Source organism: Leopardus geoffroyi, chromosome A1 (assembly GCF_018350155.1).
Source record: "Leopardus geoffroyi isolate Oge1 chromosome A1, O.geoffroyi_Oge1_pat1.0, whole genome shotgun sequence".
Classification (NCBI taxonomy): Eukaryota; Metazoa; Chordata; class Mammalia; order Carnivora; family Felidae; genus Leopardus; species Leopardus geoffroyi.
In genome coordinates, this window is record NC_059326.1 from 180,477,807 (window position 1) to 180,491,516 (window position 13,710).

Sequence of the window (13,710 nt, forward strand, 5' to 3'; positions counted from 1 at the left end):
GGCTTACGCTGAGTGTGGAGCCTGTTTGGGATTTTCCCTCCCTCTCTCCCTGACCCTCCCCCATTTGATCTCTCTCTCTCTCTCAAAATAAATACATATTTTTAAAAATGTAAAGGAAGTCCAATGCCAGGTCCTATGGGAATTAGTGGCAGTACCTACAGAACCATCTTGGTGGCCAGGATGCATTAACATCTCTAGGTTACTGCTGGTAAGTTAAGGTGCACAGGTTTTTCTGCCTTGTTTTGTGTAACAAAGGCAATAGCTAAGTGGTGTCTCAGAAGCCAAAAAAGAACCCCAGGCCTTAGGTTTCATCTCCAGATTCCCGTATTCCAAGTCAGAAATTGCTGGTGGCACTTGCAAGTTCTCCACTTGTTTGGAATCGGTCCTCAGCCCTCGTTCCTGGGGCTTGCGGGTTCAGTTCTCTCCACACTTCTCAGATTATTAGTGTGGCTCAGAGAAAACAAAAGGCCTAGCCAAAAGAAGTGGGATCCTTTAAATCCAGAGAGGTGAGCCTGCCACCTTCGGGCACACTTGCCCATTTTCTAAGAACTATAGTCTCAGGAGTTGCAAATATCTAGTAAAATGGCAATGTCTTACTAAATCAACCTACAATTATAATGACCATGATGGGGACCGGCCCAATTAGATAAGATCATTTGTGTATTTGAAAGCAAGCATTCCCAAGTTAAACACAATGGGAACTAATTGCATGCAGAAGCCTCCAGAAGGTTTCAAATATCCAAAATAGCTTCATTGAGAGATTCCTTGCAAAAGGATAATGACAAATTAAGGAGAGGAAAGGTACCAAGAAGTGGGGCCTATGAGACTGACATATGAGACTGATATAATTCCTCCCTGCTCCCTTCTGTCCTTTACTGGAGTGCTCATTCTAGTAATCCTCTGAATTGCCTTTCTACTTGAAGACACTTATTAAAACCATTACCTTTTAAAATAAGGCCACCTCAGGCTACAGGCAATCCTTTTCAGGTATCTTTCTTTCACTCCTTGGTCACAGGCCAAAAGAATTTCTTAAATTCAGGGAAGATCCTCGCAAGTTTTTGTAAATAGATTACCTTCTGAACCCGGTAGAGAGAGAGGAAAAGAAAATTTCACGTCATCCTATCCTTTTCAAATCCAACCTAATTGGTTATTGATCCTTTCTCCTCACTGATAGCAATTGCCTTCTTGTTTGTCTCACTTTACATCCTAAGGACTTGACTTGGCTTTCTGTCTGCCTGGGACATGCAGGTTGTTGGTCCTTTCTCTGGCTCTATTTGGGAGTGACTCCAGATCTTGGGACAAGAGTATCTTTTGCACCCTCTTTGAGGACAACTCTTGGGGCCCTGAAGTTATTTAATACTACAAGAAATATTTACATTTTTTCCTGGCTGAATCCTGACAGGAATTTCTTTAGGCCTTCAACCCTAAGCTAAATGTACCCAGAGGGAAATGAAAGTATGGTACCAGAGGTGAGTGTGTGTGTGTGTGTGTGTGTGTGTGTGTGTGTGAGTCCTTGATGTCATTTAGGTGGCAACCCAATTCTTTGCAGAATCACGAACAGCTGTCCTTACTTTACACACCTAGTCTTTGCAGGACCAGAGGTGTGTTTCCAAAGACAACTGAAAGTTCACCAATCTTTTTTACTAATCCCCAAATTTCCCCTATTTATTTCAAAAGGATTGTAAGTATTATAAAAACTCTGGCTTTAAGGGGAAAATGTCTTAGGAAGAGTTTGCTTACCACCACCATCCCGCCTAGTGCCTTTGAGATATAAATGTTGTACCCAGGGGCACCTGGGGGGATCAGTTGGTTGAGCATCCGACTTTGGCTCAGGTCATGATCTTGAGGTTTGTGAGCTCGAGCCCCACATCGGGCTTGCTGTTGTCAGCCTGACAGTGCAGAGCCGGCTTCAGATCCTCTGTCCCCCTCTCACTGCCCCCAACCCCTGCTTGTGCTCTCCACAAAATAAATAAATAAATGTTGTACCCAGAGTCTTCCAGAACTCTTATCTAAACCATCTCTTTGATATGCAAACTTCAAAAGGGGGGGTAATTCTTTTTTTAAAAAAAAATTTTAATGTTTTTTTAAAAAGTTTTTTAATTTAGTTTTGAGTGAGAGAGAGAGAGAGGGTGTCAGCAGGGGAGGGGCAGAGAGGGAAACACAGAATCTGAAGTAGGCTCCAGGCTCTGAGCTGTCAGCACAGAGCCTGATGCAGGGCTCAAACGCACAAACCTGTGAGATCATGACCTGAGCTGAAGTTGGATGCTTAACTGACTGAGCCACCAGGCACCCCTGGAGGTGGGTAATTCTTATCAAAAGAAAAAAAGGGTGCAGCAGGGAGGGGGGGTTATTTGGAACTTGACTTGTCAAGGACAAGTACAAACCTTTAAGTGTCTTTTCCACAAAGATTTTATAAAGTTTGACCCATCTGGACAGTCAACTTAATCTATTCCATCTGCCAGAAAACAAGCTTAAATCTAACTTATAACTCTTTTGTATTATTGTATCTATTTTATGGCAGTCATTTAGCCATCCTGATGTCCCTGTATCATGGTGACAGTCTGCTCCTGAATCAGAGAGCTTGTGGTAGGTAAACAGGGGCTGTAAATTAAACAGTTGGGGGTAATAGAGAGCCCAAGATGGTTCTTCCCAGCTACCTGACAAACCCCATTTTTCAGTTTTTGCATTCCTTCACCCACCACAGTATATTTAAGATGACTCAAATTATGAATAGACATTGGTGGGGAGACTTCTATTCTTCATTGCAAGAGCCTGCAATGTCTGATCAGTCAGACCCATAATCCTGGAAAAGCTATTTTTATTTCCAGTAGCCTCCGACCTCCTCCCTCTGGACTCTTTGAACATCTGCAGCTGGCCTTCATTCAGCTGCTACTTAGTATGGGCTATCAATATGCTCTTGTTGTATGTGTGTCTTCTGGATGGGTTGGGGTATTCATAATGGCAAAGATAATGTTAGGGAATATATTTCTCACTTAGGGTATATCCTCCATAATCTCCAGTGATTGAGGCATCCACTTCACTGAACAAATCATATGAGCTTTTTTTTTTTTTTTTTAATGTTTATTTGATTTTTAGAGAAAGAGCAAGAGAGCACGCATAAGAGGAGGTAGGGGCAGAGAGAGGGAGACCGAGGATCTGAAGCAGGCTCCACCCGGACAGTAGAGAGTCCGGTGTGGGGCTCGAACCCACCAACTACAAGATTGTGACCGGAGCCGAAGTCGTACATTTAACAGACTGAGCCACCCAGGTGCCCCAACTAATCATATGAGCTTTAATGAAAGTCTCACAAACTTTTGGAATTAACACTGTTTTATCATCCTCAGTCATTAGACATGGTTGAGAGAACTAATTGGTGTTACCAAGCTATTGGAGCTGCTAACTCAGAAAATGAATGTGGAAACCCCTGGCACTGTTACACCTGGTTCATCCTGGGGAGTCCCAAAGTGGCTGGACAAATCATAAGCACAGCTCCAGGCTGGGTTTGTCAACACTGTTGCCAAACAAAACTCAGATAAACTAACTCATTGCAAGAGAAGGCAATAACTCAAAAGACTGGAGTTTGGAAAAGAGAAAGGGAGAAATTTATTTTGGGTGCCGGCAGCTGGGGGAGGTAGCAAGTTCAAGCATTAACAACCAACCTCTCTCTTGACAAGACGGACACCTAAAGTTTTATAGGAAGAGGTTCAGGGGATACATGCAAGAGAGAAAGTAGGGAGCACATGATCATGGGTAGAGCTCAGTATGTATTCAGCCTGTGATCATGGGCGGGGATGTGGTCTTCTAGGCATTCCATTGTTATCAGGGCTTTTCTGGTCTGGTGATTGGAATGTTCCAGTCATTGCAAAGCCTCAAGAGTGCTAGATAAGGAATAACTATTGGGGTCTATAGTTGAGTAAGAGGGCTCGCTCACAATGGGATCCTCAAACTTAAAATTTCTAAACTTGCCAAAACTACTGGACACTCCTGGCCCAAGGTATTGCCTTTGGTCTTGCTGACTGTTCGAAATTCCCCATTCTGGAAACATAAACTCACTCCACATGACAGTCACTAGCAGACCAATGTCTACTCACTGGCATAACAACTTTCTGCTGATCCCTTGTTTCATGCTAGTATGACCAGCTACTGGAAGTCTCTAATGTCTTATGCTGAAACCTATCGTCAACAGGTTAGAAGAAACCTTCCTAGATCCCAATTCAAAGCATCCTGTTGGTCATGAAAAAGGACTGTAACTACCTTCATTTTGACCTCAAACTTTCTAATTGATTAAGTTCTTTCTAGCTTATTTGTTAACTTGGGCAAAAGACCCTGCAGGCAAAGCATCCCATGAAAGGAACTGAAAATACCCCCTCAAGCAATAAAGACTGCTCTGAGCCAGCAGGACCCTGCCAGTGATCAACTTGACCTTCACTGCCCACCTGCACACACCACCAACCTTTGTCCTACATTTTCTTTATATAAGCCTGGAAGTATTTTCAGCACTTTGGAGACAGTCTTTGAGACATTAGCCCTCTGTCTTCCCGGTGTTGGTCTCCCTGAAATAAATTCCTTTCTTGTTTTTACTGTGTCTCATCTCTCTGCCTTCAGATTTTGTTAGCAGAGAGCGGCTGGACCTGGTCTGTTTGGGACCCCTGTAGCCAGGTGCTCTGGCAGCCCTGCACCCCTGCTACAAGTCACAGTCTTAAGCTTGGTGACTGCATATTCTGGAAACATATCAGAGGAAGATGGCTCTCGGGCCGTGAGAAGGTACCTTACCAAGTGCTCCTGACTACTGACCTTGCTGGAGACCTCCACATCAACCTGACGAAAAAGGAAGTAGCTGACATTGAGGATGAGAAAGGAAGTAGCTGACATCGAGGTAGGCTATTTCCATCCAAGACTCTGGATCAAGATTTCATACTTTAAGTGAACACGAAACCTTTCTTCTTTCCCTTCCCTTCCCTTCCCTTCCCTTCCCTTCCCTTCCCTTCCCTTCCCTTCCCTTCCTTTCCCTTCCCTTCCCTCCCCTCCCCCTCCCTCCCTTCCCCTCCCTTCCCCTCCCCTCCCCTTCCCTCCCCTCCCCTCCTCTCCCCTTTCCTCTCCTCTCTTCTCTCCTTTGCTCTGACATTCTCTTAGGAAAATAACACCCTCATCTGCATTTTCCACACCATTGCTAAGGGGGGCAGGTAACCTGGAATTTGGAATGACCTTTTATTTCTGGATAGAAGAAAATCTAGCTGCCCCTAATTTTTCACAAGCAAAATAAGAGATCTCATCAGTCAACTCTCCTGAATTTACAATGTTGAGTTAGAAAGGACCCAGCAGGAGGCTTTCAGGATTCAGGATTCATTCCTTTTGGCAGGTCCCCATTTCCCTGGTTAGGCATAAATGAAAATGAGGCTTTCATCAGGAACTTCTTAATTCTTAAAATCATTGCAGAATCTGCTACTAAAGCTATAGCTGCCCAACAAAGATTCTTAGGCTCTCTGGCCAGTGGTTTTTTTTGTTTTTGTTTTTTTTTTGACAGGAGAATAGCTCTTGATTATCTTTTAGCTGAGAAAGGAGGTGTCTGTGCTGTGGCTAACACCACCTGCTGTATCTGGGTTAACACTTCTGGGGGAGCTGAAACTCAGTTGCTTGAGATCACTGAGCAAGCCACTTGGTTTAAAAGGCTGACTCCTGGGGCGCCTGGGTGGCACAGTCGGTTAAGCGTCCGACTTCAGCCAGGTCATGATCTCGCGGTCCGTGAGTTCGAGCCCCGCGTCAGGCTCTGGGCTGATGGCTCAGAGCCTGGAGCCTGTTTCTGATTCTGTGTCTCCCTCTCTCTCTGCCCCTCTCCCGTTCATGCTCTGTCTCTCTCTGTCCCAAAAATAAATAAACGTTGAAAAAAAAAATTTTAAAAGGCTGACTCCTGCAATGAGGTCTTTCTGTGATTGGTTTGGGTCTTGGGGACTATGACTCCAAATATTAGGAACTATCCGTCTTATAATCTTCCTGGTGCATTATATTCTCTCAAAAGTTTTAAATGCATGTTTGTAGCCACTAACTATCAAACAGATGATCTCCCTGAGACTGGGACACTGGAAAAGCAATGAGAATGACTGGTTTAGGATTATAAGCCTGGAGTTGTGATCTAAGAGTATCACAGGGTTAAGCAAAAAACATCATGACCTATGGATACCACACAAAGGGAACAAGAGAAACTTATGTAAGAGCTTCAGAGTAGCAGCTGACAGTGGCCCAAATACCTTCAATTTTGATCATGGCTCTCAGGCTGAGAGTCTGATCAAAAGGGGGGAATTGTTAAAAAGAAAACCACAAACCCTAAATGGCATCACTTAAGCCAAGTCACCAAGTCTAGACTTAATACCTAACCTAATTGCAGTTTCAGACTCCTCCAGAAATGTAGTCTTAACAGGTCTGTCAGGAATTTTCTGGCCAGCATCAGTGAGGTAATCAGCCACATGAACTTCCCTATCCTCCAAAGGAAAAGGAGATAATTTGCACCTAAGGCTCCATGCCTTCCCCAAAGGTAAGGTGATCTTGCCTGAAACACTCCTTTTCTTTTTCTTCATCTTTTTTTGTAAGTTTATTTATTTATTTTGAGAGAGAGAGAGAGAGAGAGACAGGGAGCAGGGGAGAGGCAGAGAGAGAGAGAGAGGGAGAGAGAGAGACAAGAGAGAGAGAAAGAATCCCAAGCAGGCTCCACGCTGCCAGCACACAGCTGGACGTGGGGCTCAAACTCATGAACTGAGAGATCATGACTCAAGCTGACGCCAAGAGTCGGATACTTAACAAACTGAGCCACCCTGGTGCCCAGAAACAATCCTTTTCTTTTGGTAATAACTTCTTGCCCTGCTCTTCTTCCCATAAAAACCTTCCAATTTATAGAACTCCACAGAGCTCTCTGGTACTTGTTGGATGGGATGCCATGGATTCATGAATCACTTAATAAAGCCAATTAGACCCTCAAATTCATGCAGTTGAATTTTGTTTAACAAGTTCAATTATTTAAAGTGGAAACCACTAGTTTAACTATTAATCATGGATTCCAGGAGATGAGGGTAACTTTTATCTTATGTCCTTCTGTAGCACTTGAGTTTTTTTTTTTTTTTTTTTTTTACCATGTACGCTGCTTATTTACATAATAATAGTAAACAATTTTTAATGTTCATTTATTTTTGAAAGAGAGAGAGAGGCAAAGAGAGAGGGAGACAGAGAATCCCAAGCAGGCTCCACACTGTCAGCACAGAGTCCAAGGAGGGGCTCGATCTCAGGAATTGTGAGATCATGACCTGAGCTGAAATCAAGAGTTGGACACTCAACTGAGCCACTGAAGTAACCTTATTTTTTTTTAATTTTTTAAACATTTATTTATTATTGAAAGAGAGAGTCAGAGTGTGAGCAGGGGAGGGGCAGAGGGAGAGGGAGACACAGAATCTGAAGCAGGCTCCAGGCTCTAAGCTGTCAGCACAGAGCCCGACATGGGGCTCGAACTCACAAACCGCGAGATCATGACCTGAGCTGAAGTTGGATGCTTAACTGACTGAGCCACCCAGGTGTCCCTGAAGTACCCTTATTTTTTATTTTTAAAAAATTTCTTTAAGAGCACATGTGAGCAGGGGAGCGGGGCAGAGGGAGAGAGAGAGAGAGAGAGAGAGAGAGAGAGAGAGAGAGAGAGAGAAGAATTAAGAAAGCTCTATGCTCAGGGAAGAGCCTAATGCTGGGCTCGATCCTCTGATTCTGGGATCACGAACTGAGCTGAAATCGAGTGGGGTGCTCAACTGACTGAGCCACCCAGGCAGCCCTAGAAAACAAATTCCAAACTTAAAAAAAAAAAAAAAAAAGGCACCAAGCTCCCATACTGAGGCTCTAGGTGAGGGCAAGCCCTCTTTGTTACCCTAGTGGTAATGAAAACTCTCCCTGCAGAATGACTTCTACAGAGAGGGGATGGGACTGAGACAAGGCCCTGACCTAGGAGGAGGTAAGTCTTCCCCATCCCATCAGAAAGCCTCTTTGTCCCCTCCCTGCTATTGGAGAGATAGTCCCTGCTTCTCCTTCCCGCTGATCTGTCATTTGTCTGGGCCCAGTGTCACACCACCCTTTGCACTCAGGTAGGAGGAAGCCAGAGAAAGTTTGGGAGGCTTGGACAGTGGCAGTTTTCCCATAACCTCCCCCCAGCTTGTTAAGGCACCCTTGGGACCCTGAGGGTTAAAGGGCAGTGGTGGGCACAGCTCAGACCCAGACAGCCCCCTTCCCCTGCCATGTTGCTTCCTTCCTTCACCCCCTTACTTGTTCAACAGTCACTGTTAACTAGGATGCAACGGGAAGTTTCTCAAACAAGAGGGCTGAGAACGATCAGCAGAAGGGAGGGAAGGAAGGTACAAACCAGGGAAGAAATGTGTTTTGTTTTGCAGAACCAACAGTTCCAGCCAAGGAGACACCCAACTATTGTTTCACCTGATAGCCCCTTGCTAGGTCCCTCTCACCTGATAGGCCCTACAGGAACCAGTTTGAGCTGGATTGGAGCCAAGGACATGCACAAAAGCCCCCTGAGTGGACCTCAAGTTACATTTAGCTCATTACAATACTAAGATTTCCTTCTGTGGGCAGTTTTCTGCCTTTTTGAACACACAACGTGTGTTCTAGCATGTTGACATGCTAGGCGTGTGCCATTGAACTAAAGTGCCTATGCAAGCTCCCTGCTCCTACCCACCCCAATACACGGAATAAAAGCTTCCTGTACTAAGCCCATGGGGGAGACAGTCAGTGCTTTGAGAGCTACCTCCCTGTCTCCTTGCTTGTAACAAGTGATCAAAGTTGTTTGCTTGGGTTGTGTTCAATTTGATGCACTCTAAGCAGCAAACTCCTTGAGTTTGGTGACATCACCAGCACCCATAGCTCAGAAATGGGCATCCAGGGACACAGATGGATTAGACATAATCTGTGCTCACAAGCAGCTGACCATCATTGGGAGAGAACTCACATTAAAAAATATTAAGAAAAGGAAGATGTGTGTGGGTTGTTGATGGAGGTGGCAGTGAGGCCTGGGTGGTAGGTGATGAGGAAGTGTTTCTAAAGGTGATGTTTGGGCTGGGTATGGGATGAGGAGGGACATTCCAGGTGGAAAGAAGCCAAGTTGAAGGATAGGGCTCTGGGGTCAACATTCTCTTTAGACTTCTGGGTCTGCACTTGGAGGGTAAGAGGAATGGGTTCTGGGGGATGGGGATGGCAAGGTTACTGTCACTATTTCTAGAGCCCTGCGACAGAATCAGAATGCAGTGATCTGTGTTGTCTTCCTCCTAATGGGAGATGGCTCAGATGTGGGGGCTGGCACCAACACTGAGGTCGGGCCTTGACCTAGGAGGAGGGGATATTGCTGCTGTGGCTGCTTTCTGCTGCCTCTTGCATTTATAACTAGATCAGTAAATCTTGAGTATGGATGAGGGAAGGGAGGGGTTTATTAGAATTTCCAGATGAAGCAAATGTATTAGAAAAAAGCAGATTCCAGGGGCACCTGGGTGGCTCAGTTAAGCATCCGACTTCAGCTCAAGCCATGATCTCACAGTTTGTGAGTTTGAGCCCCACGTAGGGCTCTATGCTGACAGCTCAGAGCCTGGAGCCTGCTTTAGATTCTGTGTCTTTCTGTCTCTCTGCCCCTTCCCTGCTCATGCTCTGTCTCTCTCAAAAATAAATAAAACATTAAATAAAATAAAAAAGCAGATTGAAAATAGTGATTTTATATTGTGGGAGGCACCATTGTTTTAGTAATAAAAATTAGAGTAGATATAAGCTTTTCAAAAGGGCAGAGGATTACACAGAAGATACAATGGTAATTAGCAAAGGGCATTAGGACTTAGGGGAACATCGGGATGAGGTAGATGTGGAAGGAATAAGAAATGCTGCTCCAGCAGCACCCAGGTGGATCTCGTGTATCAGCCTGACCAGGCAGCTCTTACTGAGGCCACCAGATGGAAGCAGGGATAGAGACAAGTCAAAATGGTCCCTGAACATCACTGTCCCTTTCTCTTAGCTACCAAGAGCTCAGTTTATTGCTGGCAAGCCGTAGCTCCTGGGCCTGCTTTCTTTACCTGTAAAATGGGAGACTGTGCAAGGTGACCCTTTAGAACTATTCTTGATATATTAACTCAGTCTTTCCCAATTGTGTTTCCGTCATCAGTATTTTTGACATTTCTTTGTTCCACTGTATTAATGATGTTATCTTTTTCTTTAAATTGATTTACTTTAACTTACTTATCCCCATCTGAAGCAGTAATAGCTTTGAATTCATGGGTTTGATGTGCAGGTTGAAGTGAAATTATAAAAAAAAATTCAGCTAGATACCACCTAACATTTTATCTGATGCCTCCCTTTGGGAAACACTGCATCAAGTCACTGTTATCAAGGCAGCCTGCTGAGAGGACTGGAAACCAATGGAAAGTGTCTGCCCAGGTTTGTGTGTCACTTTCTAGGACTAGAAACAGAATTTTGGTCTTAGTGTAAGTCATTCAACTGTTTGAGGGTCTGCCATCGGTCAGGGACTGCTCTGGCCCTGGGGATTAAAATAGTGAACAAGACATGCATGATGCCTGCCCTGAGATCTCCAATATTCTCATGAACAGATGGCCAAAAACAAAAAATCAAACAGATAAATGCAAGTGGTAAAAAGTACTGTAATGTCAGGCTTATGCTCCCTTGTCACTTCTGATTGGCTTCATGTATATTTTGCTTGTAAACTTGACTTACCATTATGTCCTATGTAAATTTATTTAGCCCCAAGTGCTCTGAGAGAAGTCTTACTAATGGTGTAGGACAAGCTTTTAAATTTAGTTATCCCCAGAAACATCTAGAATATAGGAACTAGAGTATATTCCTGTGCTAGAACATAACAGCTTCCCTACCATTCACTAACAAATTCATCTATCTGTTCAGTACTTGAAGTGTATTATCTCCACGAATCTTCATGTCGCTTAGTGAAGATAGCAAACGCACTGAGAAGAAATGTCTGAGAGGCAATTTGCAGTTTCGCGTAGAGCTCTGATGGTGCATTTAAAAAGTGGAGTCAGGGGCTCCTGGGTGGCTGAGTCGGTTGAGTGTCCAACTTTGGCTCAGGTCATGATCTCGTGGTTCTTGAGTTCAAGCCCCACATCAGGCTCGCTGCTGCCAGCTTGTCAGTGCACAGCCTGCTTTGGATCCTCTGTCTCCCTCTCTCTGCCCCTGGCCTGCTTGCACTTTCCTAAAAATAAATATTTTACTTTATATTTTTTAATGTTTATTTTTGACAGAGACAGAGAGAGAGAGAGAGAGAGAGACAGAGAGAAAGTGTGTGCACATGCATGAGAAGGGGAGGGGCAGAGAGAGAGGGAGACACAGAATCCAAAGTAGGCTCCAGGCTCTAAGCTGTCAGCACAGAGCCTGACATGGGGCTTGAACTCATGGACCATGAGATCATGACCTGAGCTGAAGTTGGACGCTTAACCGTCTGAGCCACCCAGGCACCCCTGTCCCAAAAATAAACATTATCCAAAAATAAAAGTGGAGGCAGTACTTACTTTATAGATATTCTCATACACGTGTGGAAAGATGGATGGATGAAGATCAGTTAGACATCGTAAAAGCAAGAGATTGGCTATAACATAAATGACCATTGATTAATTTATGGTACACCATTTAGTGGAATACTACATCATTGTTAAAAAGAATGAAGCTGCTTATGGATACCTTATTGAGAAAAAGCAAGATACAGGACAGTACATTTAGTATGCATTTTGAGGTGGAAAAATGAATATACATATAAGATTATACATCCATTCACTGCATATTTACAATACACTGCCTATCCCTGGTAGGACCATGGAAGAAACTGGCAAGCTGGACTGTCTTTAGGGAGGGAACTGGCAGGTGGGGGCAGACGTGTGGAGAATTCTGGTTACTGTAGTGAGGTGTCTTGAGAGCACACACTGGGTTTAATCGTAGGTCTACCACTTATCAACTGTGTGATGTCTGAGCCAGTTTCCTCCATGGTAAAATGGGAATGATCATAACAGTACCTAACTTATGGGGTTGTTATGGGGATAAATGAGTTAAAAATAGGTGAATGTTTATTAGAAGAGTGCCTAGGCCTACAGTGAGTGGAAGGATGTGCTGACGCTCTTCTGTACCCTTTGGATTTCATGTAGTGTGTAATAATTAGCTATTAATGCAACGCAACTAATTGTTACAGGCAAGAAATGATTTCGGGGTAAATAACTTGATTTTCCCCCAAAGAACGTAAATACTGTGTGTGTGTGTGTGTGTGTGTGTGTGTGTGTGTGTGTTAGCAATCCCAATCACTTCTGCTTCTTCATGCTGAAGGGTGGAGTGTGTGTATTTGGCAGGGAGTGCACTGGGCTGGATCAAAGAGGTGTCTGCAACCTGGCACTGCAAAGAACAGCCTTCAGTACTCCTGTCCCACCCAGAATCTTCTTTTGTCCTGGTCAGGAGTGACAAAGAAGGGAGTGAGCACACCTCTGGGGCAGACATCTGATTTCATTCATACAATCCACAAATATTTATCGAAGACCCACTCTGTGTCACACCCAACAACAAAATGCGCGGCAAACAGGGTCCCTGCTTTAAGATCTTATGTTTTAGAGGGAAGAGACAGATGAGGAGATGTGACAAGATTACTGCAGAGTGCTCTGAACAAACTAATTGGGTCATTGTGTCAGAAAGTGACGTGTGTGTGTGTGTGTGTGGGGGGGGTAAGTTGCATAGGGTGGCCCAGGATCAGGGGGAGAGGTCTTTCTGAGGGGTGAGGCTTGAACTGGGAGCAGGATAGTGATAAAGAGAGAGCCATATGAAGACAGGATGATGACGTGGAGGAACAGTGGACTGGGCAGAAGGAACTAGAACTGTAAATACAGAATACAGAAAAGAAGCGTGAGAATACAGAGAAGAATGGTCAAAGAATGGTAAGAGAATGGTTAAGGTGGCTGGAGTCTGATTAGCAGGTGGACAGTTAAGTGGACAAAACTTATTAGCCTTCGTGGATGCAGGAAGCACAAACATGGCCACTGTGTACATTGAAAAACGTTTACAGTCAAAGGCAACCATTGGTTTTATGAAATGGTTGGAGCCAGTCTTTTCTCAGGCTAGTGTCCTAATCGTGCCACCTGTCTCTACACCCCCTTGCAGAGAAACCACAGGATTTCCTGGCTTCACTCTTCAAAACCGAATGTTCAAATTCCCTTCAAGTGGGGCCACGTGTGACCACAGTGCCATGAAACAGAAACCAGAGCTGAAACACAAAAGACATTTCGGAGCTGGCTGACAGCGTTTGCATCCCTGCTCTGGTCATTTGTTATCTGAGAGACCCAAAGCAGATCTTTCCACATTTCTGAAATCATGTTTCCTGAAGGTTTTGGAGAACACACATGCATAATTCTGAGGGAAATGTCTTAATCTATTCTTCAGTTCTTTGCCAGGCAAACGATGGGATGTATTGGTGGGGTGCCGGTGAACGGTTTAGAGAATTCAGTGCCATGGCTGACAGAAGGCCTCCTGCAAATGCTCCATCAGCTGGACCAGCAACACTGAGACATACTGCTCGGGTAGGAGGATTTGCTCCACACAGTCTTCCCCACACACAAGGAGGGCGCCAGGAGCTCGGCTTTAGGGAAGATGATGCCACGGGTGTGTGCAGGGCTGACTGAGCTTTGAAGGTGTGACTGA

General features: G+C 44.5%; 1 protein-coding gene across 1 annotated transcript in view; it reads right to left on the reverse strand.

Moving 5' to 3' along the window:
* RARS1 (arginyl-tRNA synthetase 1) overlaps positions 1-9,970 on the reverse strand; it is a 40,042-nt gene extending 30,072 nt beyond the window's left edge. Inside the window, exon 1 of the mRNA XM_045502245.1 lies at positions 9,966-9,970. The gene's annotated coding sequence lies outside the window, so the exon portion shown is untranslated. The remainder of the gene's footprint in view (positions 1-9,965) is intronic.
* Positions 9,971-13,710: the final 3,740 nt, after the last annotated feature.